General features: G+C 36.8%; 1 protein-coding gene across 7 annotated transcripts in view; it reads right to left on the bottom strand.

Annotated features, from left to right (window-relative positions):
* Positions 1–1,259: 1,259 nt before the first annotated feature.
* The window catches only part of KHDRBS2 (KH RNA binding domain containing, signal transduction associated 2), a 338,979-nt gene continuing 313,647 nt past the window's right edge, over positions 1,260–26,591 (bottom strand). Inside the window, exons 11-14 of one of the 7 annotated variants that reach the window (XR_011682012.1) lie at positions 21,163–21,368; positions 17,873–18,093; positions 14,993–15,097; positions 1,260–1,523 (exon numbers count right to left, since the gene is read on the bottom strand). The gene's annotated coding sequence lies outside the window, so the exon portion shown is untranslated. The remainder of the gene's footprint in view (positions 1,524–14,992; positions 15,098–17,872; positions 18,094–21,162; positions 21,369–26,591) is intronic. The other 6 variants (XR_011682011.1, XR_011682013.1, XR_011682015.1 and 3 more) reach the window with 6 other exon arrangements.

Genomic DNA, 26,591 nt, shown 5'->3' with positions numbered 1-26,591 from the left:
AGGGACTTGATAGAAACTTGTATCTATTGGACTTTTTCTAGGCACACAGAAAGCATTAATTTCTGTAGGCACCTACGAAATGAACACCCATTAGGGATTTTTTCTGTAGTTTTGCAAATCCTTTGAAGTTTTGAAATAGATTGCACATTGCCAATGCATTGAAAAGCTATCCTACTTTATAGTTGCAAAACAAAGGATGAAAAATACATTTACAATCCCCGGTGGAAAATAAAATTACTTAAAAAAATAGAAAAAAAAAACCCCAAAAATAATATATATACTTACAAGTATAATATATATATTTATCCATTCAGTCGAGATACTGAAAACATATTTTGGATATGGTTGTTTTGTCTCTCTTGACCAAAGCAGAATGGTTTTTCTCAGCAAGATGCTGCACATAATGTACCACAGACAAGTTTTTCTTCAAGATGGTGTGGGAAAAAGAGGTTCAACATGATTTCTAATTGTGAGCTTGTGCGAACCCATGTAGGTCTACTTCAGCCAGTAATACTTCAAGACTTTTTATCTTTGGAATGATATAAAATGTTTTCTTTAACAATTATTTATATCTTTAAAATCTATCTTGTTACATTTGTGGGTAATACCACATTTATCATATCTCATGTAACTCAAGTAACATTTATCATATCTCAAGTAACTAATACAGGGGCATGCTGTATACTTAATTTTTTCATTTTTAAGCACAGCACTTTTTCAGTTGCCATAATAATTTAACATGAGGACCCTGATGGTGTATTTTAGGGATGAAATTCAACATCCAGAAGGTTTTTCCCCCCTTAGACCTATAATCAAAAGGAAGAGTCTTCATGCAGATAATAATTTAAGGCAGGAAATTCTGACAGTTCTCATATTAAAACAGCCTGTTGGACATACTGCAAATTCCTTTGCCTTCAAAGAGTTCCATACCTTCAGAGACTCTCCAAAGCAGGACACATGCCATGTGTTGTGTGTTGGAATACATTATCTCTGTTCTTAGGTTATTCAAAGAGAAGCTGGAAAATCTGTATTTTCAGCAGTGCTGATGCAGTACATTATTTCCTGCAGTTCAACATATCAAGCAAATCTTGGTGCACTGTGCACCTTCTGTTAACATATCTTCCCATGTTCAAGACTAGAAAATATTAATGGAAAATGGACCATATAAGCAGGAAAGTGTGTAAAGGAACTGAAACAAATAGCATGCATGCTGACTCTTTGCATGGCTTAGGTTTTTGAAATCTAGACAGAATTCACAGTTGAACTATTAAAGCAGAAAGGGATTTATTCTGTGTAGTTTCATCATCTTGTTACAATCTTTGTCATAGAAAAGGAAGCAAGAACCTTGTACCATTTTCAGTTCTTGTTTAATATCTTCTTCACAGGAAAATGCTGCCAGGATATTAAACTCATCTGTTCTTTTGGATAATAAGGATGTAATGTACCATTCTGACCTTTCCAAATGCTGTGTTTCAAATGACTGTTCATTAGATATTTTTTTTCTTGATTAAAGTCTCACTAACCTGTAGAAACAGAATGAAATAAAATTTAGTCAAGACATAGCATATCAAGCATGATCATAACAAAACCACACATTTGTATAGCTCAAGGGCTATAACAGATATTAACACTTCATTGTGCTATATGATTGCTCTCTTCATTCATAACAAAGAAGCTAAAATGATATTTGTTTAAATTTTTGACATGCTAATTCAGAGTTGCAAGCTGAAGAACTTTTATTTGGTTCAAAGTTTAATTATGAGAATAAGAAATACTCTGTTTCTGGTATCCTGTAGAAAAGTTTCAGAGATGAAGTCATAAGAGAACTGAATTATAATCCTCAAATGGAAATGCAATTAAATGATAAAATATATATGACTGAGGGCCAGATTCTGTTAACCTTATCCATTTTTTATTTAGATTCAGAAACAGATATTAAGGGCAGAAGAAATGATGCATTTAGTCTAAGCTCCTGCGTGGTCCCAAAATGTTATCTATCAGCCTCTGTAGCTTCTGAGTGAAGTGCAGCACATCTTTCTAAGAGACCCAGATGGCTTTGATGGTTGAAAGCTCTCATTGTTAATTTGGTGATGGGGGAACAGTCTGGAATTCTTGGCTCCAGCTAATTACACATTCCTTCCTCCTAAATGAGAGGGCTCTTTACTGTCAGGAATACTTTTTTGCCTGTAGGTACCTGAAGGCTGTAGTCATGTTACTTCTCAGTCTTTTCTCGACTGATTTAATAGCTAAGAATCTATTTCACTATTGGTACATTGTCCTGTATTTTTTTTTAATTTTCAGAATTATTTTCTGTACCTACTTTTGACTTTCCATACCTTTTTCAACAAACCATAAAGGCACATGGCTTTCCAGTAAATGTGACAAATTTGAAAAAGCTGTCAATTTCTGAATACTATTTACTATTTACTCTTACCAAGATTACATTGGTCATCAAATAGCATCCTATTCATAGTTCATATCCAACTTACATTGCTAATGACACTGTGTCCTTCTCAAAACCATAATTTTTCTGAATAACTCAGGATCAAAACATACTTAAACCAAAATGAATTATTAATCTAAACAAAAAATTAGATGCAAGCTGTTCCTTTTTACACAACTAAAAATAAGTCAATACACTACTCCCTTGTGTTCACAGTTTGATTATTTTATCAGTAAGTGTCTATATTAATGGGACTTTAAACTGGAACTTTAACACTTTAGGCTGGTTTCTACTTTCTTTTTAACAGTGAAGTGGTTTTGCCTACAGTTTAACCTCTGCTGAGGAGAACTGGCCAGCCTTGGGACTGATGCTACAGAATTAGACACAGTGGTGATGAAATAACTGCTAATGGTGCTCCTGAGAGAGAATAACTCAGTGTTGGTGTGGATGTTATGAATGCCTCCTGAGGGACTGCACTATCTGTCAGACCAATTGCTTAGCTGTTGTTTACCTTTTCTGTCTGTGTAAGACATTTAAAAAGCACTGGGTAAGAATCTGTTAGCACTTATGAAACCACAAGACAAAATAAGAAAAAAATATGTTGTTGTATAAGGAAATTGCCCAGTCTGGACAGCAAATTTAAGTGGTGTGTCTCATACTGACAAGTATTAAGAGATGAACATGGGGATGCAATGATAGATAATTCACATGATTCTCTGTAGGAAAAACAGGTAAGTATCATCCAGAGGAGCAACAGCCTGAAGTTCCATGCGTAACTTTTCCTCAGATACATATTTTTTTTTCTGAGCCTGAACATCAGTATTAAGGAAAAGTACATTTCCCTAGAAAAGAAGCTGAGCTCTAGGAATTAGTTGTAGCTGCAGGTTATACCAGTTGCTTTCTGCTACAATGCTGGATGCCGGGAGAAGGCAAGTCATCAGTCAGGAAAGGTTTACAATGAATAGATATGGTATTAACTATTTTCTCACTTTCAATTCATACAGACAGCTCAATATCAAAAGGAAGAAGCAAAGCCAAAGCAAGTAATTTAGGTCCTTTCAGAGATATAGTATCCCTATGGATGCACATGTGGTTAGCCAGGCAATGCACACACACACACACAAAGTGACTGAAATGTGCATTTGCAACCTTTTCTAGTGTTTACATATTTGAACTAATGGTGTGGCACATCAGCTGTCCCCTTCTGCCTGTGGTTGCTTTCAAGGACATTCTTATTGGAGGCATTAAAGACTAGATATATGAATTAATTACCATAATCTAACCTCAAGTGACTACAGGAACCATGAGAACTTCCTGCTGAACCCAGAGATTCCTTGGAGGAAATATTTCTCCTCTTTCTTGATAAACTGCAATCCTTGGCATGCTTTCCTAGCAGGGCAGTACATGGGAAAAAGCCTGGAACTCCACAGCATTGTGCATGGTTACTTTACCTGTCTACATTTGGTAATCTGAATCTGTTTAAGGATCATGAATGTTTTGTTTTGGGCTATTATAAAACCAGCCACCCATACAATATGGCCATAAAGCTCCTTCTCTTCTCAGATTGAGATTGCTGTCACTCACCCTATTCAAAGTGCTACATGGAGAACTACACAAATACATTTTATTGACAGCACGATCAGGCATCTTCATTTTTCATCCCAATATTAAGCCTACATAAACTTTGGCATCATTGATTTTATGTTTTGTTTCCATGGGACTCTGAAGAAAGGGCCCAGAGAATAAGAAATGAACAAACGTCATTTAAAATGAGGAGGAAGAAAAAGTGAAGTCCAATTGAACAAGTGTGTAAAATTGACATGTTATTTTGACAGCATTAACTAGTGACAGCTTGATTTTCAGAACATTCTATCTTTTACTTTGAAAAATAAAATTTAGGTAGTAAACCTAGTTTTCTTGACAGGCCCTTGAAGAAAGAATAAGGATTTTACGTGACAGAAGATCTCATTGTGTTTATGAAATATTTTTTGTGTCCCCAAATATTTTACCTAAGCTAAGCTAAACCCATGATAACTAATTTAATTTTATCAATGGATTGCAATATTAAGGTTTTTCTTATTTTTCCTTTTTTTTTTTTCTTCCTTCTGGTTTCTTTTCTGCTTTTAAAGTCTTGGTTTTTTGAAATGTTGTACAATTTTCTCAAAAACTAAGTAGCTGAGTCTCTTCTCTTAAGACATAAACTATATATGTATCCCATAGGAATCAGCTTTTCAGGTAGCTGGATAGATGTCTGGTAAAATCACATTCTCTTATGAAAAGGGAAACAGGTGAATATTGACAATAGGTTTCAGGGCATGCTTTTTTACTGCCAAGAATTTTGGATTTGTTATGACAGAGTAGGAATGAAGACAAACCCTTCATGTTTGCACAGAAAAGAAGTAATTATTTTGATAATTTTGAAGTCATATGAAAATTCTAATGCACAGACCTAAAATTCAATATGCAACTTTCTTTGAAAACCTTCCCTTTTTATTAGAGTATAATGAAGTTTACTGTCCAGAAATTAATTACATGAAAATATAACTTGAAAGAACTTATTGAAACAATTAAAATTGCACTTAGAGGTATTTTACTGATTTTATTTTTTATTGTTTTGTAGCAGTTTCAAGGCATCAAACTCTTATAATGTAGACAATTCCAGTCTTCCCTGAAACTTATTCAGAATTTACTTCCCAGCCAAATAGATTTGTGAAATCAAAAAGGAAAAAATTGAGTTTTCACTGAGTACCTGTCATGAGTGTGTGTAAAGCTAGGCAGAATTGAGAGGAAGTGTGACTGCTTCCCTGTCATCTTGCCCAAGGCAGCAGCTGGTGAGCACCTCAAGCTCCGCAGAGGTGCTGGCTCAGAGATGTCACTGCCAGACCCAACTTCAGTCACCAATCCAGCACCCTTAGGAGCAGAGGCTGCAGGAAAGTCCCTCACCAGGTAGGCTGACCTGGAGCACTTGGCTCTTTCACCTCCTGCTTTGGACCTGCAAAAGCTCCAACAACTTTTGGAGACTCTGGTATGAGGCTGGAAGCAGTGGCTGGAGTGTGGCTTGGGAAGAGTAAGACTGAAATCCATGAAACCCCAGCTTAATCATGGCTTGTCCTACTGGGATCCATAAAGCCCAAAACCACAGCACAAACCAGAAAAGGCAGACATTCCAAGATTGCTGCTTGTGCCCCTGGCTCTCAGCACCAACACCTACAATTTCATTCTCATTCTTCTCTAACTTTCAAGTGCTTTTCAATAGCTGTGTATTTAATCTCTTCAACAAAAAAACCCACTATTTATCCAAAAAGAAATTACATTGGAAAATAATTTCAAATTTCATTCCCTCAGCATTCCTATCAAAGCAGTTAACTCATTATTACAGCTTTAGTTTGTACAATGGAATATTCTGTACACATTCATTCTGTATTTCATATATATGCACTGTACATATGACAGACAACAATTCCAGGTCTGGTAAGTGTTTTCACTTAACAGTTATTGAACACAGTCCCTGGTGCAGTGGGATGCTAAAACTCTGTGTATAAAACCAAATAGATTTCAATGATGGTACTCACAAGCTTGTATTTTATATTTCCTCGAGTTCCTCCTTTCTCAGATCAATATATTCTTTTAAAGGGGTAAAATAAATATCCTTTTATTTATCTGATTCTTAAGGGCATCAAATCTCAGTTGCTTCATACTGCAGCACATGTGTACCATTGACCTGAAGGCTTGATTTCAAATCTTCTGAAGTCAGTGAACATCACCCAGGGTTTGTGCTTGCTTGAATTTAATCATCACTGTCCTTTGTGGTCACTATGCCAAAAAGTCACTGCATTTCCAGTCCTGAATAAAGAATGCTGGTCATGCACACAACACCGAAAGTGAAAAAATACGTGCTGGGAGGTCAACAATAAAGAATGAGGCTTTCCATTTTTTGTTAATCCAAACGTTTGTGTTTCTGATTTAGGGATTATAGTTCAGCAGATGCCAACTGTTTACATTTCAGGAAAGGTCCCTTTGGTATGTATGAAGGACTTGTCCCGAAGTGAGTCTGCTTGATCTCTATAAATATTTGCAGGTAGCGTGCTACTTTATTTGAATTAATAAAAATCGTGGAGATTTTTATTGGGACATAGACTATACTCCACAGAACATCTTTGAACTGACCTGATGTAGCCCATTTATTAAACTGTCTGCTGTGCTCTCATATTTAGCACAGCATCAATTTAGAGACAGATCTTACCACCTATACACCTGTGATGAGACCCACGGAGGTGAACAGGATTTCTCACTGTAGTAAGATATGACTTCTCTTTATATTTTACTTTCTTTGTCTGTCTGACATTGCAACTTGCTTACAGGTATCAATTCCTGGAGTTGCACACAATTAATCAGAGTACTGGGAGAGAAAGGAGTGTCTCAGAAACTGCAACAGGCTATTTGTAAAGGCTAAAGATTTAATGACATCTTTTATAGATTATGGTAAGTCCAACTTCTGTGGTTTTAGTAAAAAGCTTAAATGAGTTCTCATGTTTATTTTTCACAGTTATTACATTTATCACTCTTAACTAGATAAGGATCATTCAAATATTTTAAATTACATGCCTAAATATATATATTTTTTTTTTCTTTTTTTTTCTTTTTTTTTTTGTTGCATTGCCCTTTCCTCTCCTTCTGCCCTTGACAAAATCAGTCATGCTGTCCCTTTTTCCAGTTCTCACAGAGAACCAGTTTTGCCAACCAATATCCATGTGATGGAAGTACCTGCCCTTTTGTTGAAAGGACAGACACGTGCAGGATTCTAGAGGTATCTCTATCTCTGAAGCATATATACTGTATTCTTTAAGTGAATTATTTGTCACTGTAATATTATGCTTACCTCATTCTTCCAGCTGAATCCACAGATACTGGGATGAGCTGAATGATTTTCAACAGTTCACAAATATTTACAAAATAAGTGGTTTTTACTCAAAAGTATATTTATGGAAATGCTAAACATAATACAATATTAAAGAAAATATTTCTGGGGCATAGGGCATGTAGAAATTCTAAGAAAGAGATCTGGAGCACAATAACAGCAGATGCATACACAACACAGAGAACATAGATTACATTTTTGTATTTAATTCAGGATAATTTTTTCAGTGTTGTCATTATATGATGCATTAGAAGAGCCTGCAAAAGGCTCACAGTCCTTGCACCCTCTTCTGAGGTTCTCTGAAGAGATAATTCTTCCTGATTTCATAGACAAACTCAGAGTCAGTACCCAAATATTCAAAATATTTTCCATTCACCTATGAATTAAACAACCAGTCAGTACAAAAAATCTTGCTCTCTGACTATGTCAATATTGTCACATCTTAAGTATCTCTTTGGACGAGGGTCAGTAGGGAGAAGATAAAAAGCTGGATGAGATTATGATAAAAAGCAATAGGAATAATTGGAAAACCATAATAAAGTGCTAATATTCCACCAACTGGTATTCATATAAAGATTGATGTTGAATATACTTCAATTAGAATAAAAGATTATGACTCAAAGTGAGATTTCAAAATAGGAAGTGCATAAATATATAAGTAGGATAGGACTGAAAAGACAAGAAATATCAGAGATTATGTTAAAATGGGTCACCAATATGCAGTAACATGTACTTCAGAACTCTGGATACTAATTTTTTATTCCTTGATTTTAAATTCATTGGATTCATAGAAAGTATCTAGAAGCCATTGTGTCCATCCCTAAAAGAGACATTGATGTGTAACTGATGCCCAAGAAACAATAAACAGTTGTATGGGAAGGGCAATTACAATATTATATTGATTTGTAGCCCAATAGTCTGTTTTAATCAGCACCTAAAATACTTGAAAAATTCTAGTGGCTAAATTGTCAGTGCTCCTTGTAGATGAAAATTTTATTATTAATTTAATTTAGAGACAAGTAAAAGCAGAAAAGCTCATAGAAAACCAACATTTTTTAAAAAATGCCAAAAGAGCTTGAACAAATCACTATGCCTGATTCCTAGTAAGCCCTGAACTGAAGTGCTTCTAATACATTTCATAAATATGTGTTTATGTGCAATGAGAACAAGCATAATTCTGGTGAAAACATCACTCCATAATCCCTCAATAAGAGCGAACATGGCAAACCTCACTTTGGTCTTCTACAGGAACCCTGATGTTGAATTCTGTTCTGTACATTTAACACAAAAAATTCTAGACCAATGTGACATCTTATTAAAAAAACCCCAACAAAATAACAAGTTGTAAATTCTTCCCCTTTGAGACAAAAATGAGACATCAGTTTTCTGAGACTGGGGATGAAGTTCCTCTCTTGGCAGTTACCTCTCCTGGGTAACCTATCTCTATTTTTGTAATTTTAGCTTAGATTTTGCACTGGCTATCCAACAGGCCATCTCTTTCTGGGTCCACAGCACAGTCTGAGAGGGGTCCTCTGTTTATCAGTGTAACTGCTTATTTCACAAAGCCCCCATGCTCAAGTGGGAGATGATTATAAAGCATGGTGCCAACACATGCAGCCTTTATCTGTGCTCCATTTACTGAGAGATGAGGGTGCTTCATGCTGATCATTTTAGTTTTTAACCCATAGAAGAGTATGATTCCAACCTGCATTGTTTCTTATTTATATAAACACAGATAATTTGTTGCCTGTTTCAATACTATGGAAAATGATGCATGCATTGCCAGTCTTTTCTTGACTATTGCTTAAAAGGAAACAAATAAGCCCAAATCTGGGTTCACTTTTAAAGCATTAACTTCATGTAAGTCTGCTGTTGAAGCTACAGAGAGTGCAAAATCTGTTGCCCTGGCAAGGGAACTTCCTGTGCTAACAACCAGCTTTCTGCTCATGTCTGGGCTCAGGAGTTTTCAGGAGCTGCTCCAAGTCATCCCTTTAAATCTGCATTGTCACCTGATTTTGAAGCACCTTGTACTCCTTGAGTCTTCATGGGTAATTTCTATGCAAGCACAGTTATGTAAGCACAATATCCTTGTTCCTTGCCTAAATTTGTTATCCCTGCTAGACAGCCTCCAAGGCACACAGCTTTTTATTTTTCAGAGGGAAAAAGTATTCCATCTTGCTTTGTGTCTCCAAATTCCATCTTGAGATTCCAGCCTTTCTAACTTTCTTCGTGCATTTATCTAGTGACTAATTAAGAGGATCCATTTGCTTGTACTGAGGAATTTCTGCCCTAACTGAAGTGTTTGAACTTGTAATTATCTTTAGAAAGTCTTTACTGTACCATCTATGTTCAAAAAGGTTTTATATCTTAAAATGACAAGTTCAGAAGCACATTAGAGGAGATATTCAGAGCATACAAATATAACTATGGAGATGAGTATTAAATATTACTTTACAGAAGATTAAAGTGCATGGATTGAACTTCCATCTTGGATTAGGATTGTAACCAAAATTTACTGGCTCTGTCTTCTTAAATTTCTTCATGTCCCATGAAGACTGGCATTTTTAGGTTGCAGAAACCTCTGAACTTGTATCAACTCCACAGAGGTATGATTAGCAAATTAGGTAACAGAAAGCACAGGAAACTGCAGCTGTGTGGGAGGCATTTCCAAAGAGTCTCTGAAAGACAAAACTGAATTTACTGTTTCAGCAGTGGGAAATCTGCTCCTAAAAGAGGCCTTGAAGAAGAAGTCCATTTCTGTAGCATTGGAGTCCCTGGGTGGGCAAGGATAGGTAGGATTCAAATCTACACAGGCACCCTCAGCCAAATGGCATTTAGCCCTAAATGCAGATGTCTCACTGGCCAGACAGCTGGATGGGGCTAAGACCTCAACAAATCACGTGTGCAAAAGGAGCTGCAGGAATTAACTCAAGGCTGTTTGTCACAGGAACTTGGGAGTGTGTGTCACCTCTGCCTCTGACCCAGACCCCTCATCATGTTACATATTTCTTTAAAGGAAAATTAAATGTCCACTGTGCAATGTGGAAGACTTTGGATCTGCAGGTGTTAAGTCATTGCTCAGTTTTAGACATTTTTGCACAGGGAAGTTCAAACAAGACATTTTTATTTTGGTCAGGAGATTTCCTGTGCATTATCTCTGCATTATCAAAGACATAGAAGAGAAGCAAGAAAGCTGACAACACTGATTGGATTGATAAATGTTAGGGAACCCACAAAACCATGATGGGGGAGAGAAGTCTCTTTCAGTAGACTGCAAATTAAAAGGGAAAAACTAATAAAAATACCAAACTTTGTCTGTGATCAGAAAAGCCTGGACTTCTTATATGGGACATTCAAAAAACTGCTTTGGTCCTACATTCAAAAAACTACTTTGGTCCTACTTTCTCAAATAGCAGGAGAAGTAGAATCATGGTATTACTTACTGGGATAAATGAAGTGGTGTCATTTTATCCAAAAGCTTGGATCATTCTGTTTAATTGGCATCCCATTCAATTTATTAAATTCAAAGAAGGTTTACAGAGAATATATGGAAACATCTGACCTTTCTCTTATCAGAGTGGGTTACAAAGAAGTCAAATGCATTCTGTGGAGACTGCTGTGTTGAATTTTTGGCCCTGCCAACTCAGCACAGCTATCACAGCTCTCAGAGGATAATCTGGAAATGCACAGTGACTTCAACCCTGTATGTTTGTTTCACTTGAACACAGTGGACAAGAACTCTCTATGGACACTCTCCATGCTTAGTCTGCCATCCCAAGAGCTCCTGAGGAAAGAACTGATATTCTGAAATAATTTGCTGCTGCAGCATCTTATTCTGCTTCAGTTGTGTTGGTCATTCCTATAGCTTGTGCTCTCTCAGAATACTTATGGAGGGTGCAGCATATACCAGTTTCTCTCCACAATGGTGTTCAAGTTCAGAAAAATATGTAAAAAAAAAAATTGTTCTTCCCCCCACCCCCCTTATTTCACATATTGACTCTAAGGGAAAAATTATTCTTTTGGGTAATTTGTAGAAAAGTACAGATAGGTGCATGGAGTACTAACAGACTTGCCAACTTATTCCAAAAAAAGGATGCACCTAAACAATATCTGGGCAAATATTCAAAGAAACATAGTAATAATAATGATAATAATAATAAAACAACAGCAATAACAGGAGGGGACAATGGAGGAAGACCATGAAGGATAGAAGGGCAAAGTACAAGGGGTAAAAAATTTATGGCCTGCAGAAACATCAACAGTAGTGATAAGACAAAAATGAAAATGTAGCTACTTGATCTTCAGGCTGAGGTTACAGGATGACAATTAGAAAACCCTGTTTTCAATTTAAGAGGATTTGTTTGATTGTAAGTCACCAGAGACAAAAATTTGGTGCTCGATGCCTTTTAAAATGAAATAAAATTTCAAGGAGTGCTGGATTTGAAATGCAACATTTATTTCTACCTTATAAGGCAGTGTTAAAAGAAGTTCCCTTCATATCTTCCTCAATAGCTTTTATATTAGCAAATGCTCATATACTCAAGTGAAAAATTACTGTCATAGAAAAAGGGAAGGAGTTCTTTTAATTTGCTTTGATCTTTTGAATGTCCAGTGACCTGCAAAACATGGATAAAACCCATTGGTTTATTCACTCACTAGAAGGTTTTAGAAATATCACTTTTACAGGAATGGTAACTGCTAGAATTGTGAAATTTGGTGATTACTTCAGATGTTAAGAATAAACATTGGTGCCACTGATGTGCCTTATGAATGCTAACAATAGGTACAAAAGTTATTGGACTGCATAATATTCATTTCTAACCTGGAGAAGACAGGATCTTATTTCATGGAAATAACAGAATGAATAGAAATCAGTTAATAGGATTAAACCCACTGTAGAGAGATGTGAAGCATAAAGCCACAGTTAATGACTCGTGATCTCTCTCCCTCTGCCCCGTCAATGCAGTCTCTTTATTCCTCCTTGGTCCATGCAACTCATGTATATTCCTCTCATCTAGCAGTTCATGACCTTGTTTGAGTACTTAAGTCTTTTCCTTAAAAACTCAGATGATGGTAGGATTACTTTTTTTAAACAGCAGTGAAATGTACTATACATGTGTGAATCAAATGAAAAATATTAATTCTGAAATGGTAGCTCTATTGACTAAAAAAGTTTATGTAAATCCAATTTTCACATCTTTGTTCCAAGCACTCCAAAAGAAGACATGATGCTGAAACCAGGGTATTATTTTGGCATGCTTACTCCTTCACCTGATTGTCTCTGATGTCTTAATATCTGCATTGTGGTTCAATATCACAAAGAAAAATACGTATTGTTCTTTCCTCAGCTGAGCCACTTGTGGAGTATTTCAGAGTATCTAGATGTGGCACTTGGGGCCATGGTTTAGTTGAGGTGTTTGGGCATGGGTTGGACTCAATGCCCTTGAAGGTCTCTTCCAGCCTAGTGATTCTGTGATTTAGATTGAGACAATACTTCATTATACAAACATAAATCTCTGTGACTTAACTCTTATTTCAAGTGACAAAAGAAACTGTTTAAATGTTTCTCATACTAAAAATATCTCAAAGTCCATATTTCCATTATGAGATTCATACCAAACTCTTCCCGAATAAGTAACATATACACTGTTACTGAATAAAAAGAATTGCGTATCTAAATAGAAGGAACTGAAGTATTGTTTTAAAGACAATTGAATCTTAAGTACTGCTTTAAAGATTGTACCACTTTTTTAAATCATACTGTAGCTTATGCAAAATACTGCAATATATTTAAATTCTAAGATTAGAATTAGCATTTCTTTCGGTGATGAAACTCCAGAAAATACACTGATAGATATTTTGATATTAAGTTTTTCTTACAGATCCTGAGATTTATAAAATAACCTGGAGGAAAGCAAAACACAGAAGTCAATTCAACCTGTGCTCAAAACCAGTGACTGAAGTTTGCATGCATAGTTAGGAGAGCTCTATGGAGTTAATCTACTAACACTGTGCTAAATCTTGGCTTTCCTCAAACCGGAACAAATTTTTAGACTATTCAAATTACTATCACTCTCTTGGCAATAGTGGAATAAAGTTCTGATTTTAAACCCAGAAGAATTTGCTCCAATAGTATTGCTGTGGATGAAATATCACACTATTTTGTCAATATCCTCTCAGCATAATATTATTTGGTGTGATTGCAAAGTAACTATTAAAAATTACATCAAAGACTTGATGGTATCTTTAAAAAGCAGAGTTATTTTTCTGGCAATCCTCTTGCTTGCTTTGCTATTGTCCAAAAGACACAATTTGAGCTGGCAGTGTACCCTTGTGGCCCAGAAGGCCGATGCTGTCCTGGGGTACATCAGGAAGAGCATTGCCAGCAGGTTGAGGGAGGGGATCCTGCCCCTCTACTCAGCCCTGGTGAGGCACATCTGGAGTACTGTGTCCAGTTCTGGGCTCCTCAGTACAGAAGAGACATGGAGCTCCTGGAGTGGGTCCAGTGGAGGGGATCAAAGATGATTAAGGGATTGGATTGGAGCATCTCTCTTACAAGGAAAGGCTGAGGGAGCTGGGCTGGTTGAGCCTTGAGAAGAGCTGACTGAGAGGGGAACTCATCAGTGTCTATCAGTATCTGAAGGAAGGGTGTCAAGAGGAAGTTTCCAGGCTGTGCTCAGTGGCGCTGAGCAATACAAGACACAATGGGCAGAAACGGATGCACAGAAATTCCACCGGAATATGAGGAAAAACTTCTTTAATCTTTTAAATCTTTAAACTTTTCGCAGTGACTGAGCACTGGAACAGATTGTCCAGAAAAGTTGTGGAGTGTCCCTCACTGGAGATTAAAGGATTGTCTGGACACAAGCCTGTGCAATGTGCTCTAGGATGGGAGAGAAGGGAAGTGGATCAGATGACTCACTGTGGTCTCTGATTCTGTGAAATTTCTTCCCTCTCAAACCTGGGCATGTGGCTAAATCAAAGACATCACGTTTGCTGGAAAGGAAGATGTCAGTACCCTAATCCTTCCGTGAGAGAAGCTGGGATTTGCACTTCAGGAAACTTTCAACCCTACAGAAATGGAGGTCCATGACAAGGGTCTGGCATACAGTGAAAGTCTTCCAGTCACTCATATCCCACTCATTGGCTGGAGATGATTTCTAAAGAAACTGCATTCAGTTTGCCTTGAAGTTTAAGCACAGTCAGAGAGAAGGGGGAATGAGCAAAGCCACACTCTGCCCAGATTAATGGCTGTCAGTATGCTCATGGACCTGTCAAATGTAACTTTGCAAAGGCTTCTAAGAGCAGGAAGTGGATTTGATATCAAAGGCTGCATACAGGCAGCAGCTCTTAACTCATGGCTTATGTAAGTGCATATATATAAGAACAGAAGCCTCTACTTAAACCAGCCAGTCAACAACTCTCTTTCTGAGCTGTAGTGTGTCTCCAGAGATCCTTATTCAATTATTAATGCATCTGCTGCTAATTTCATCATGCAGAGTGTGAATTTGTCTTTCCACGATGAGCTCTAAGGGAAGTTTGTAAGAAATATAGAACTTGTCAGCACATAAGAGTCAACACATTACTGCTGTGCTGCAGCCATTTATAACAAAACTAAAATGAGCACTCACTTGTTTGGCATTAATTTAATGTCCCACTTAGCTCCTATCAGACGTAAATAGCTGCTTCATCCATTTAAGCATTTCTGTTCGTGCACATAATGAAGTACTCTGTACCTGTCAAGTAAGCAGAATTCATAACTGAAATAAGAAATGGATGAGAAAATTCAATGTTCTTAATATTAAGCCTCTACAGGGGTAGCATCAGACTTTTTTTATGGCTTCTTTGAGATTCACCTTTTATTCCATTGTTCAGACACCAGAGATGTGACACACCAGCATGCCAGAAATGTTTCTAAAAGGGATGCCTGTTCAACTTATGGCACAATCAACAAAAGCTGTAGCTGTTGAACACATGCTATTACAAAATAAAATAGTTAACAAACCTGTCGGTATTTAAATATTTTTATGTTATCTATTTTAGAAAACCAAAATTTAATTTTAAATGGCACTCTAGCTGTGATCATATTCTCTAGAGGAAATTTTTATGAGAATGAAGAGAGGTAATGACTACTATTAGTCACTGTCATTAGCATAAAACAATAGAAATGACAATATTTATAAGAAGCTATGACATGACAGTTAAAATATGACTTTCTATCCTTTGTGTATGCTTTGACTACAGCTGGTTGCTATTTTCTAAAGTTAAACTGATAGAAGTTTGGTAATGGTATATTTAATAGCATGTTCATCATCAGATCTAATTGTTTTCCACCACAGGGTATGAAGTTTTATGTCCTCTATCAACCCAAAATAAACAGCCCTACTGCTTAATGGCTCTTCAATTAATGTTTATGGTGCTACTTTTATAACCTAAGTTACAAGAAAAAATATCCAACAAAATCCTTCCAAGAAGCCGTTTAAGAATTTAAGAAGCTTATGGGGACTTCAACCAATACCAAAAATTACTAAAACATGTATGAGATCCCAAAGCTGAGGATGTGAAATAGAAAACACTAGAATGACATTAGAAAGACATTGGAAAATAGAAATAGAAGACACTGAAAAATTCTTCTAGCACAATTGCCATTGGAGGGGAGAACAGACCTTCATGTTGGGGAATTTGGTTGAGAGACTTCAGGTTGGCCACCTTGCAAGTGATGTTGAAACAGAGAAGACCTGGTCACCCCAAGTCATGCACAGCTCAGACTCTCCTGCTCAGATTGCAAACTGATTCCCCTGAGAGTGATTTGCCCTCAGTAACCTAGTTGCTAACCTCCTACTCATAATTCTTTTCCCTATTTAGCAGAGCTCATGCTGATTAAAATGAAAGAACAGTTCAAAGACAGGTTTCTTTTTAACTGCCTTGGTGCATATTAATTTTTGTCTCTCCCTTTTGTACTAAGCCTCTAGAAAGCAATGTAAAACTACTGTAAATACATTTTCACTGGAGAGCTGCCATTGTTCTATATTAGGAAAGCAAATGATTTCTGACTTGGAGTGTTAATTGTACATAGCAGTAAATAGATTAATTTTAAGTTTCCCATGATAGTTCAGACACCCTGACTTCTAGCTTTTAATGATGCATTATGAGCCTTTATTTCTCTGACATCCAGGCAATTAATCACTGACACTCCTCAGTCCCCCAGAGTAGCTGGACACCATTAGACAAGAAAGAATCAGACCTGAGGGGGGTCAACATTTCTTTTCAGGAATTACTTGTTTTTTCACACCATAAAGTCTGCTTGGCATTCATTGCAGCAAACATATTTTAATAGAACTGCTGTTATTCTGCCTCTCCTCCCAGTCTCCCTGGAGTTTTTTGTAGCTCAACATGATGTTCAAAAACAGGCAAAAAATGCTCTGTGAAGTTTAAAGGCTGTCAAGCCTTCTTGGCAAATTCCCTCCAAGAGCACAGCTGAGAAATGACAAACCTATCACCTGACTGGCTGGTGTTTAAAGCTGACTGCTTTTGATTAGGAAGCAATGAACCTTCCCTTCTGGAGTTCATTCTGTGTTTTATAAGCACCTATTCACTGAAAATTATGCAGTTGAACTGATTTGAATTTGATTAGCGTAATGCTTCAGTTTTATTATTTGTAGTAAATACAGGCATCTCTTATAGTTTTTTACATTTAGGAGAATGTCAGGATAGTTAAAGACTTACTTTTACTTCCCATGGATTATTGCTTGGCATTTAAAACAAATCCAAGAATAATATATGCCTGTATTGCAGTTGCTCACTTGTTGTGCATTGCTCAGTATGTACTCACACTCTACTTCTCGGTGCTCCAGTGGGAAGAACAGGATGAAGGCAGTCCTGCCTATTCAAGGACAAAGTACTGTGTCCCCAGCAGGTGAGCTGAGCTAGAAGTAACTGTGAAATGCAGCAGCTGATGTCTTTAATGGCAAACTCCTGTATTAAACTCTCTGCTGCAGACTCTGATATTTCAACAGGCAGCAGTGAGGAGGAGCAGAGCTGCTACCAGAGGGGCTGGCACTGAGCACTGAATCGCTCCTTCAGTGTCAGCCAGATTCAGGAGCTGCAATGTGAATGCTCTGGGAAGCTTGATACCCTTTTATCTTCTGACAGCCTTTCAATTATATGTCCCTTCATATTATTACATAACTTCCAATGATCTGCACTGTGGACCTCAGTAATAAAAACCCATTTCATGCCAGAAGAACACAACTTCTTTGGTAAGTCAGTTTAGCCCTAGACAGGGAGCAGTGCTTTTGACCAGAAACAAATGCTGAGTGGAGTCAGATGGTCAGGTCAATAAAAGCTAAAAATAATATTTGACTTTGAGAGAAAAGAGAGTTCAGGACACAGCCTAAAGGCTAGATTCAGCCCTAGCTAAACATTTATCTCTGTATCAATGTTATAAGGAGAGATTAGACATCCAAACTTAGATGCTGCAGAGGGGTTACAGATGTACCTGCAGAACTCACCAGTAAGGACTGGGGGCAACTGAGAGCTTTCCTTATTGCTGGTATGCTCCATAGTGTCTTATGTCTATTAGCTTCAGGCTGAGTATTCTCCACATTTAATTCTTCCTATCTTGAGAAAAAATGCACATACTTACATAATTTACCTCCTCATTTACTTACCTGTTTTGTAGACCATCATTATAGTGCATGACTACAGCAACATAACCCAGCCACTAGGGATGCTTTTAGAAAAATAAAGGAGGTTCATTTCAGCTGCAATTCCAGCTAACAGGGAAACATTTGTGTGATATATGCATTTATGCATTTTCAGTACTTCCTGAGCTTTCATTAGTACTAGCTTCCTGTCTCAAAAATCTGTAACATTTTAATTTCAACAGTATCTGTATAAAGATGCAAGACAAGAAGTACAAAAAAGCTGGTTTGGGTCAGGACATATTTGCATCTTTTATGCCAGTCATGTCTTGAGGTTTTTGAGAACCTGAACCTGAGACTAGTGAAAGCTGCAGGCTGTCAGTACTTCTAAAAACAAAAGTGCACAAATATGGAGAGAAGTGTCTAATCTCTCTTTTAAAAATGTTCAGAGTTATCAACAGAAGTGCTTTCTCCTAAGTAAATCCTATTTCTTTACTAAACAACCAATGTAAAAACAAAGTCTTCAGAGGAAAGAATCAGCAGAAATTACAGAAGTACAGAAAATTCACTTCTGGGAAATTCCATGGGCCAATTTCCACAGGTGAATGAGGTGCATGAGAAGCTCAGTGTGAAGCCTTGAATGGTCTGCTCACAGCAGAGCTCTTGTGCATTGGGCTGGGCTTCTCTACACCCACTTTTCAACTTCTTGCTTGACAACAGAGCTTTGGGCACAGAACAGGCCCACCTCAAACTCCAAGGCAAGGACTAGCATATGCCTCATGCCTTGTTCTTCTCAGCTCTGCACAATTTAATTAATGATATGACATGACATACACAATCTGTAGCTTTTAATGAAAGCAACGCCCACAACTGAAATTGAAAACTGTGCTCCTTAAATGTTTTGAATTTTGCCCAATCTCAATTACCTGAAAGACAGCTACATAGTCTACACAAGGCATTTAAGAACATTTTCTAAACAGTAGAGGGCATTTCATCTCATTTGGGTTTTTTGACACATAACTGAAAAGTGTTTAAACAGTCCTTTGGACCTGAACTGAGTAACTGAGTGTATAGATATGTGTACATATATATATATATATATGTGTGTGTATATATATATATATACACATATATGTATATGTGTATATATACACACACATATATATGCAGCTGGAAAACAAAAAAAACCCAGAAAATGCAAGGAAGTAATGGAATTAGATGAATCTTGGTATTTTGCTACAAATTTCTCTCTTGCTTAGGAGGGGGAAAAAATCAGACTTCCCCTTTCTTCCTCTATAGACTTTTGTTAATCTTCTGGAAATGTTAAGTAGAGCCTTCCAGCCTTCTGAAATATTTTATCACTTATTAAAAACTGCAGTTACTACTGCAGTTGAAGGAATTACCACTCTCAAGTTTCCAAGAATACTAGGTCATTTGCCTTAGGCAGTCATGATCACCTACTTCCAAGTCCCCCTTGTAAACCATTTTAGGAAATGTGGTACAATGGTTAGGAGTTTGGGCTGTAAGTAAAGGTATTTTGGTTCTGATCAACAATATTCTGTGATCTAGTGCAGCTTCCTCCTTCTTCTTACATTTGCTATATGCAAAACAAAAATAATAATAAATAAAAAATATTTCTAAAAGCCTTAGATTACTATTTACAGTGTTAACACACTTAAATATAATCTAAGTAAACCCTTAAGAAAGCTGCATATTTTCACCTATTTCTTTATCCCACTCACAGCCTACATAAACTGGAGTGTGAATCTGTCACCTAGGGTTTATTTCCAGCTCTAGCCAGGAGACAGAATCTTGAAAAATCCACAGAGTTTTTTCTCCAGTCTAGAGCAGTGTTAGGCTTGAGTAGCTTCTGGCCACATTCTTTTAGCTCTTTCTCTGTATAGAAAAAAATCCATGTCTAAACCAGGGCATAATTTAAATTTTTATCACCATTTGCAATACTGGAACCCAAAATTAGTGTGGGCAGAAAAGCACCACCCTTTTTTAAGACACGGTGACAGGGAGTGGGGTCCCATATGAGGACTTCATGCTGTTCCTCAGGAAATACTTCAGGTCCATTTCTGGTGTGCAGCCAGGAGAAACAAGGGCAGGACTGTGCTTGCACCAGGGTGTAGGAAATGAAGCTGAGTCCAGCTACAGCAGGACTGCACATTAGCCACTGATGCTGATTCTGTGAGCTGAGACCTTCTGGGTGCACTGGCTACCAACAGCAAGTGACAATGGTCCTTTGTTTCACGTGCTCTTTGCTGAGGAAACAAGTTCATTTCTAATAACTAAATGCAATAATTATACTTGTACTTTTTAATAATTATAATTGTACTTTTCTATGACATATGGATGTATATAAGCTTATTACAGAAAAATACAACTCAGTATTTAGCTTGAAGGATTTAGGAAATGTTAGATTTATAATTTCCAATATAATTACATTATGTTCTTCAGCATATACAAGAGAACACAGCCTTTAACTACAGGACCCCTTACTACCCTTTTCTCCAAGGGAACTAACTCATTCTGGATATAAGATTGAATTAAGTACTTGTATTTGTCCTAAACTCTAATGGTAAGACCCTTTTTTTTTCTTTCTCATCCAAATGGTTGCTGCTGTAGTTTTATTTACTTTCTAACAGATTTTCTTTGTGCATAGTTTGTAGCAACAATGGTACAGTAACTGAACAATATAAATCTTAATAAGTGAATTCACAGTAGCTCAAAGAAGATACCAATATTTTCAGAGATGAACAAGTGGAGAACAGAGCAAAAAAATCCCCAGAATCTGCAAAATTTGGTTTTCACATACTGTGTCAAAGGATTGACTTATGCCAAGGGGAGACAATTTCTTCAAGTATTTTTGATGTTCAACACACTGCAAAAATACAGTTTCTTTATTATTGTGTTGCTTCTGTGAGAAGATGATTAACTGATGTATTTCTTTATGACAGAAAAAGTGTAAGAATTTACATACATAATCAAACTGTCCTGTCTCAAAGTAACAAGCATCTCTGCATAAGCTCTTTTACAATGGCAAACAAAATATGAACTAGTTTAAAATAATTCTATTTTTTGCAGACTGATGTGACCTAATTATCTCACATTTTACATAAACTAAAACCATATAGAAAAATACTAGAGCTCACCTTATAGACTGGAAGATCACTCTAAGTCTGAGTGGTGGCATATCCTAGAGAGGGTGGTAATGGTAGGTCCAGAACTCAGGGCTGTGGAGAGTTCCAACCTGAGGCTGTCCTTCAGAAGCAAGTGATTTATTGCAAATGATGTTGAGCACTCTCAATTCCCTGAACACCATTTAAAAGGTACAGTACTTCCCTAAGGCTCCAAAAATCTGAAAATCAAGATAAAGTTGGGTAGACATATTCAATAAAGAAGATAAAATTAGTTGTCACATTAATATTTTTGCTTAAATGACCTAAGTAGCTTCACAGAGCATCTCTGTGACACAGGGTTATAGTTCTGATGACAGAAGACTCTTGGAAGACATTACCTTCCAAATTCTGCATGCTATGAGATAATGCAGTTACAAAACAGAAAGGAATTTGCTATACAGCTTTAACACATTCCTGTTCTCTGCAAAGCACATGTAGAATGGGACTGCCTGACCTGCTTAGGGTCTCTAAAATGCTGTGTGTGAACAACAGAGCAAAAAAGAGGCAAAGGAACAAACTAAACACTGGTATTTACTTCTTGGTTTGGTTTTGGGGTTTTTTTTCATCGTTTTTTAGATACCTCATCTAAATTCTTAATTTTTATACTGCTACAAATATATCAGGTGCTGCCTCAATACCTTTTCTGTACCTGCAATCACCTACTTGAGATGAAGGCTCATAGTCCATGCACAGTAGTATGAGTGTGCTTTTGGCAATGTAATATAAAAAGGAGGTTTGTGGGGGTGAATTTTATGAACATCAACACTCATTATGCAGATATTGAAGCAGAGTAATTATATCCTTCCAGAGTAAATTAATTCTGAGTGCTGGTATGGATGAGAATGGGAACTTGTAAAAACAAGTTCAGTTGCAGTTGTGTTTCATTTCTTGATAAAATTAACAAAATCAGGCCTATGAAAGACTAATTAAAATAAGTTCTTATTAGAATAAATGAATTGTGAGAGATTTTAAAGATTTAGGTTGAAGAGGGAGGAATGTTTAAAACACATTAGTTTCTCTCTTTAGCCAGCCAACATCCAGAGAGTGTTTTAGAGCATCTGGCTTAAGTACTCTGAATTATTTTCTGTAAGCAAAGATAACTCCTACCATGTGTGGGTACTCTAGGTACCTGTAGCAGTGAAAGTGGTTATTTGAAGCTAGGTAATGAATGTGCTCTGTATTTCCCCAAGTGTTTCACCAAGGTAATTTCACATAGAAGGAAAAAATTCTGATCAGTGGAGTAGGGGAATATAAACATCTTCTTACAGCTTCTACCAAGTTTACTGAGTTGGCAAACAACAACTTTGTGGATGTCTCATGATATTTCCAAAACAAACAGATTTTCAGGAAAGAATCAGAAAATTATTTTTGGGTCACTCAGGGGAATTCCTTATATCCCAAGGAAGTTTATGATACAGGAAACCTCAATTTGCGAATTGTGTAGACCTTTCCATAAACTTGGAAACATTTTTCTTTGATGAAAACTATTAGGTGGATATAAACATCAGGCTTGAAAAATGAATAGTTCAAGTAAGCCAAGCACTGTGAAGTTAGTTAGCTATCAGTTACAGGCCAGTGAAATCCAAATTCAGGTCTTGTCATGTATAGATTTGATGTAGTCAGTGTCTGAGTCAAACTTTGTTAGGCTGTTGTTTTTTGAGTTTAAAATGAGTTTAAAATTGAGTTTAAAATGGCTGAGTTATTTTTTTTTATTTCTGCTTGATTTCATTCTTAATTAAGGTCACTGAAAGAACAGCTTTTCTATATTTCTTTTATCCTCATTATTTAGTGTGTTTTTTCCTTTATTAAATTTCTGAACTCTATTCAAAACTTTAATTTTTCTTGACAAAATTATGACTTTTGCAGTTGACTTTCTGCGTCCTTTGTGATAATAGTACCTCATAAATGTAACTAATTGTTTATTATGTTCCTGAGTTAAAATAAAACATTCAACACTGTTACATTGCCTGGGAAAGCCAAGGCTTGCACTTAACTTTAACCAGCATTTTAAACAGTCAGGCTGATGATGACACCTGTAACTGGTGAAAATCAGATCCAGAAAGTCTTTGTACGATCTCAAGACAACAAAACCCACAACATTAGCAGGCTTTTACTTTGAGCAATTTGTCTACCCTCACACAAAACTGCTGATAGAGATGCTGCAACATAATATAATCCATTCCTGTGTTTTAGCCAAACTCAGCTGTTTGCCACTAAACACCCTCCAAATCACTGGGAATGTCTGCCAGTGGTTCAGTGGCTAAGAGCCTATTTGGGCACACAACCCTTTTACATTTCCACAGACATCCACTTGTATATTAGGCAAGACTGCAATTAAAAATATGAGCACTGGGAAAATAAATCTGAGATAGGACCATTCTGGTGTTGCCTAATTTACTAATACAGACAGAGCTTTTGCTTGTTCTGCATATTTCTCCTGACTTCTTCACCATCCATCCCAAACATCTTTTTCTGGGTCTGACAGAAAAAAAAAATATTATTTTTCTGAACTGTTCAGCATTTTGACCAAAATCCTCGGGTTGAGCACATACGCATCTTGGAAAATTTACAATCTTGAAAATTCATCATCTTGAAGAGGACACCAGATGTATTTACAGAACATCTTAATGGTAGATAATATGGCCAGCCCTGCCAAAAGTATATTTACAAGAAAAATGGAGGCATGGCAAATGATACATTATAGCTTGTTCAGAACTCTATCTGTGAGAGCTGTGAATGAGAACGATTCATTGAAGTAAGTCCAGATGAAGAATCTGGTATAAAGTGTCATTACACCAAAAAACTATTTGCTTTCTAGATCCTTAAACATATTCTTAGGGTTATTTTTGGTTGACTCTGTATTACAAAATCAGGTGCCTTATTTCCATTACTTTAGCTAAGCAGACTCCAAAGTAGAAAAAACCAAACGAACTACTCTGAATCTAAAATTATCCCCAAATTGGTATAAAATAAAACTTATGTTATTTATAAAACTGTCATCACTATAAACTTTAAAAATATGTAGGTTTTTAGGGTCCAGTCCAATGTGCTCAGTGCTATGGGGAGGACATTGGGCATTACCAGGTGTCTCAAGCCCTTATCAGTGTTTCGAGATGTCCTTGTTGCTCATCAAAGACAAACAGCATGAGAAACTTACCATGGCAACAGGTGACACAGCTATAGAGAAATAGGGCTTATAAAGGAATTTGATGAAGATAATAATAACAGGCTTCTTCAGTGTAAATCTGGTACATGTAGGGTTCCTATACACACACATTCTGCTGTGGCTTCATCCAATTGCCTGGTAAAGTGCAGCAGGCACCAAGTGATGACAGCACAACTGCACTGTGGACAAGGGAGTTCAGTTCTCAAAACAAATCCCAGCTCAGAATGTATCCCGTGCTTCATTTCCTGATGCAGCTTCTTAACCTCACCTGCTGCTCTGCCAATTGCACTTTATTGCATCACTTTGACCTGCTGAGAGACCTTAGCCAAATCATGCAGCCTCACTGTTTTTCTAATTCTCCATTATAAGGTAGAGATTGAAATAAATACCTGCTGCCTTTAGTAAGTATTTTGAGCTCAGTGCAACAATTTTCTTTTAAGCTCTGTAGGTGCTATTTCAGCATTTCAGGACTATGCAGCATTATTGGGATGCCCATAGCTCTTTCAAATGAGCACCAGGTTCCCTAAAGCACGTATCCCACATGCCTCCACAGTCTAATGGGCAGCCCACTTTTGCCTCAGATCTGCAATCAAGTTCAGTGATACAAAAAGTATTGTGCCTCCTTCAGAAATTTGATAGTTGTCATGAAAATAAAGTGGTGACTACCATGAACAGATGAACTTGATTGCCAAGTTGAGATTTGAGCGAGCAACAGTGCCAAGCAAGTACCTTCAACTAAATATTTTTCCTGCATGTGGGAAAATTGGTTAGGATGACATGAAAAGTAAAATCTTGATATGGTACTGTATCTAAAGTACTCTTCCTGGATCAAAGTTATTTCACACTGGTGCTAAGCAGGACCTGGGCTGGAATGATGCAATCCAGTCCTTGAGAGCTAAGTGTTCTGTTTGAATTTAATTAAATTATAAAACTGAATACAGATCACATTCTGAATTTCATCTTCCCTTTTCATCCTTGATGTCAGCAGGGATTTTTAGTATATGAAACCTGAGTAACATCTGCAGGATTAAGTTCTCCATCAGAAAGCTACTTTGCTTAACAGGAATTCAATGGAATACAATATTCCTGTCAGTTGTTTGTATCTTTACATCATAAATTCTAAACCAGATATTAAAAAGGTATTAAATACTCAAAATACCATACAGAATAATAAAAAGAACCCTATCAGTTTTAAATACTCAGAGAATGCCACACTAAATTCCTGTATTATTAGCAAATAGCAGCGTTTCATTTGAATGACAGTGTCCTTGATTATCTTTTCAGCTAAAATAGGTATATGAAACATTATGTTCTTCTGGGAAGAAGAGAAAAAAAAATGAAAAAAATAAATAAAAAAGAAAGAAGCTGCATTGGCAAGACCTTTTCACTGAAATTTGCCACTGGTTGTACAGGATTGTTATAAGGTTCAGGAAGATATATAATGAATTATTAGCTGAGCAATGAATGTGGAGTTAAAAGTGAATACAGTAAATCATGATACAAAATATCTGCACAGGTCGTTCTGTGTACTGTGCAGAAGTAAAGAAAGCAGGCCCACCCAGAATTCTGAGTCACAGATGAGCAGCTCAGCAGTTTGCACCTCTGACTTGTTGGTGGTAACTCAGTGTGAAGGTCTTGTAGGGCAAGGGCATAACAGAGGCATCCCCTGCTGTCCTGTGAGTGAGCCACCCCTCGTGAGCCAATGCATCCAGCACAGCAACAGCAGAGCCAAACAGGATAGAGGCAGCTATTCCCACACTGTATAATAATATTGTACAACAAGAAACTGTACCTCCATTAAATCAATAAACTATAGCAGCCACAGAAATAAACAAAAACCATCGGTTTCATAATTTATTCTACTCTTATCAGGGTACTGAGGCATTTCTATTTTCCTTGTACATCCAAATGTTGTGAAAAGATATTAGAAAGTTCTGTTTGTTTCCACATAGCAGCTTGAAAAGTTCTTAGGGCACATGCAGGATTAGATGATCAACTGCACATCTTTTTCTTTCATATTTATCTTTTTAATACGTGAATGATGACCTATACCATTACAGCATGGGTGTGATCTTCTTCCAATAAACCTTCCTTCTGATTTACATATTTGAAATATGTCTGCCATTGCATCTTCAACAAATCTTGCTATTCTCTGGTAAAGCATACTAAGTTTCAAAATTAACTCAATTATTCTAGGAAAGGAGGCGTTTATGTCTTTCAAGAACTACCCAACACA

Source organism: Agelaius tricolor, unplaced genomic scaffold (genome assembly GCF_023055355.1).
Source record: "Agelaius tricolor isolate 1412-34295 unplaced genomic scaffold, bAgeTri1.0.p SCAF_1, whole genome shotgun sequence".
Taxonomy (NCBI): Eukaryota; Metazoa; Chordata; class Aves; order Passeriformes; family Icteridae; genus Agelaius; species Agelaius tricolor.
This window is presented reverse-complemented; position numbering and strand designations above follow the sequence as displayed.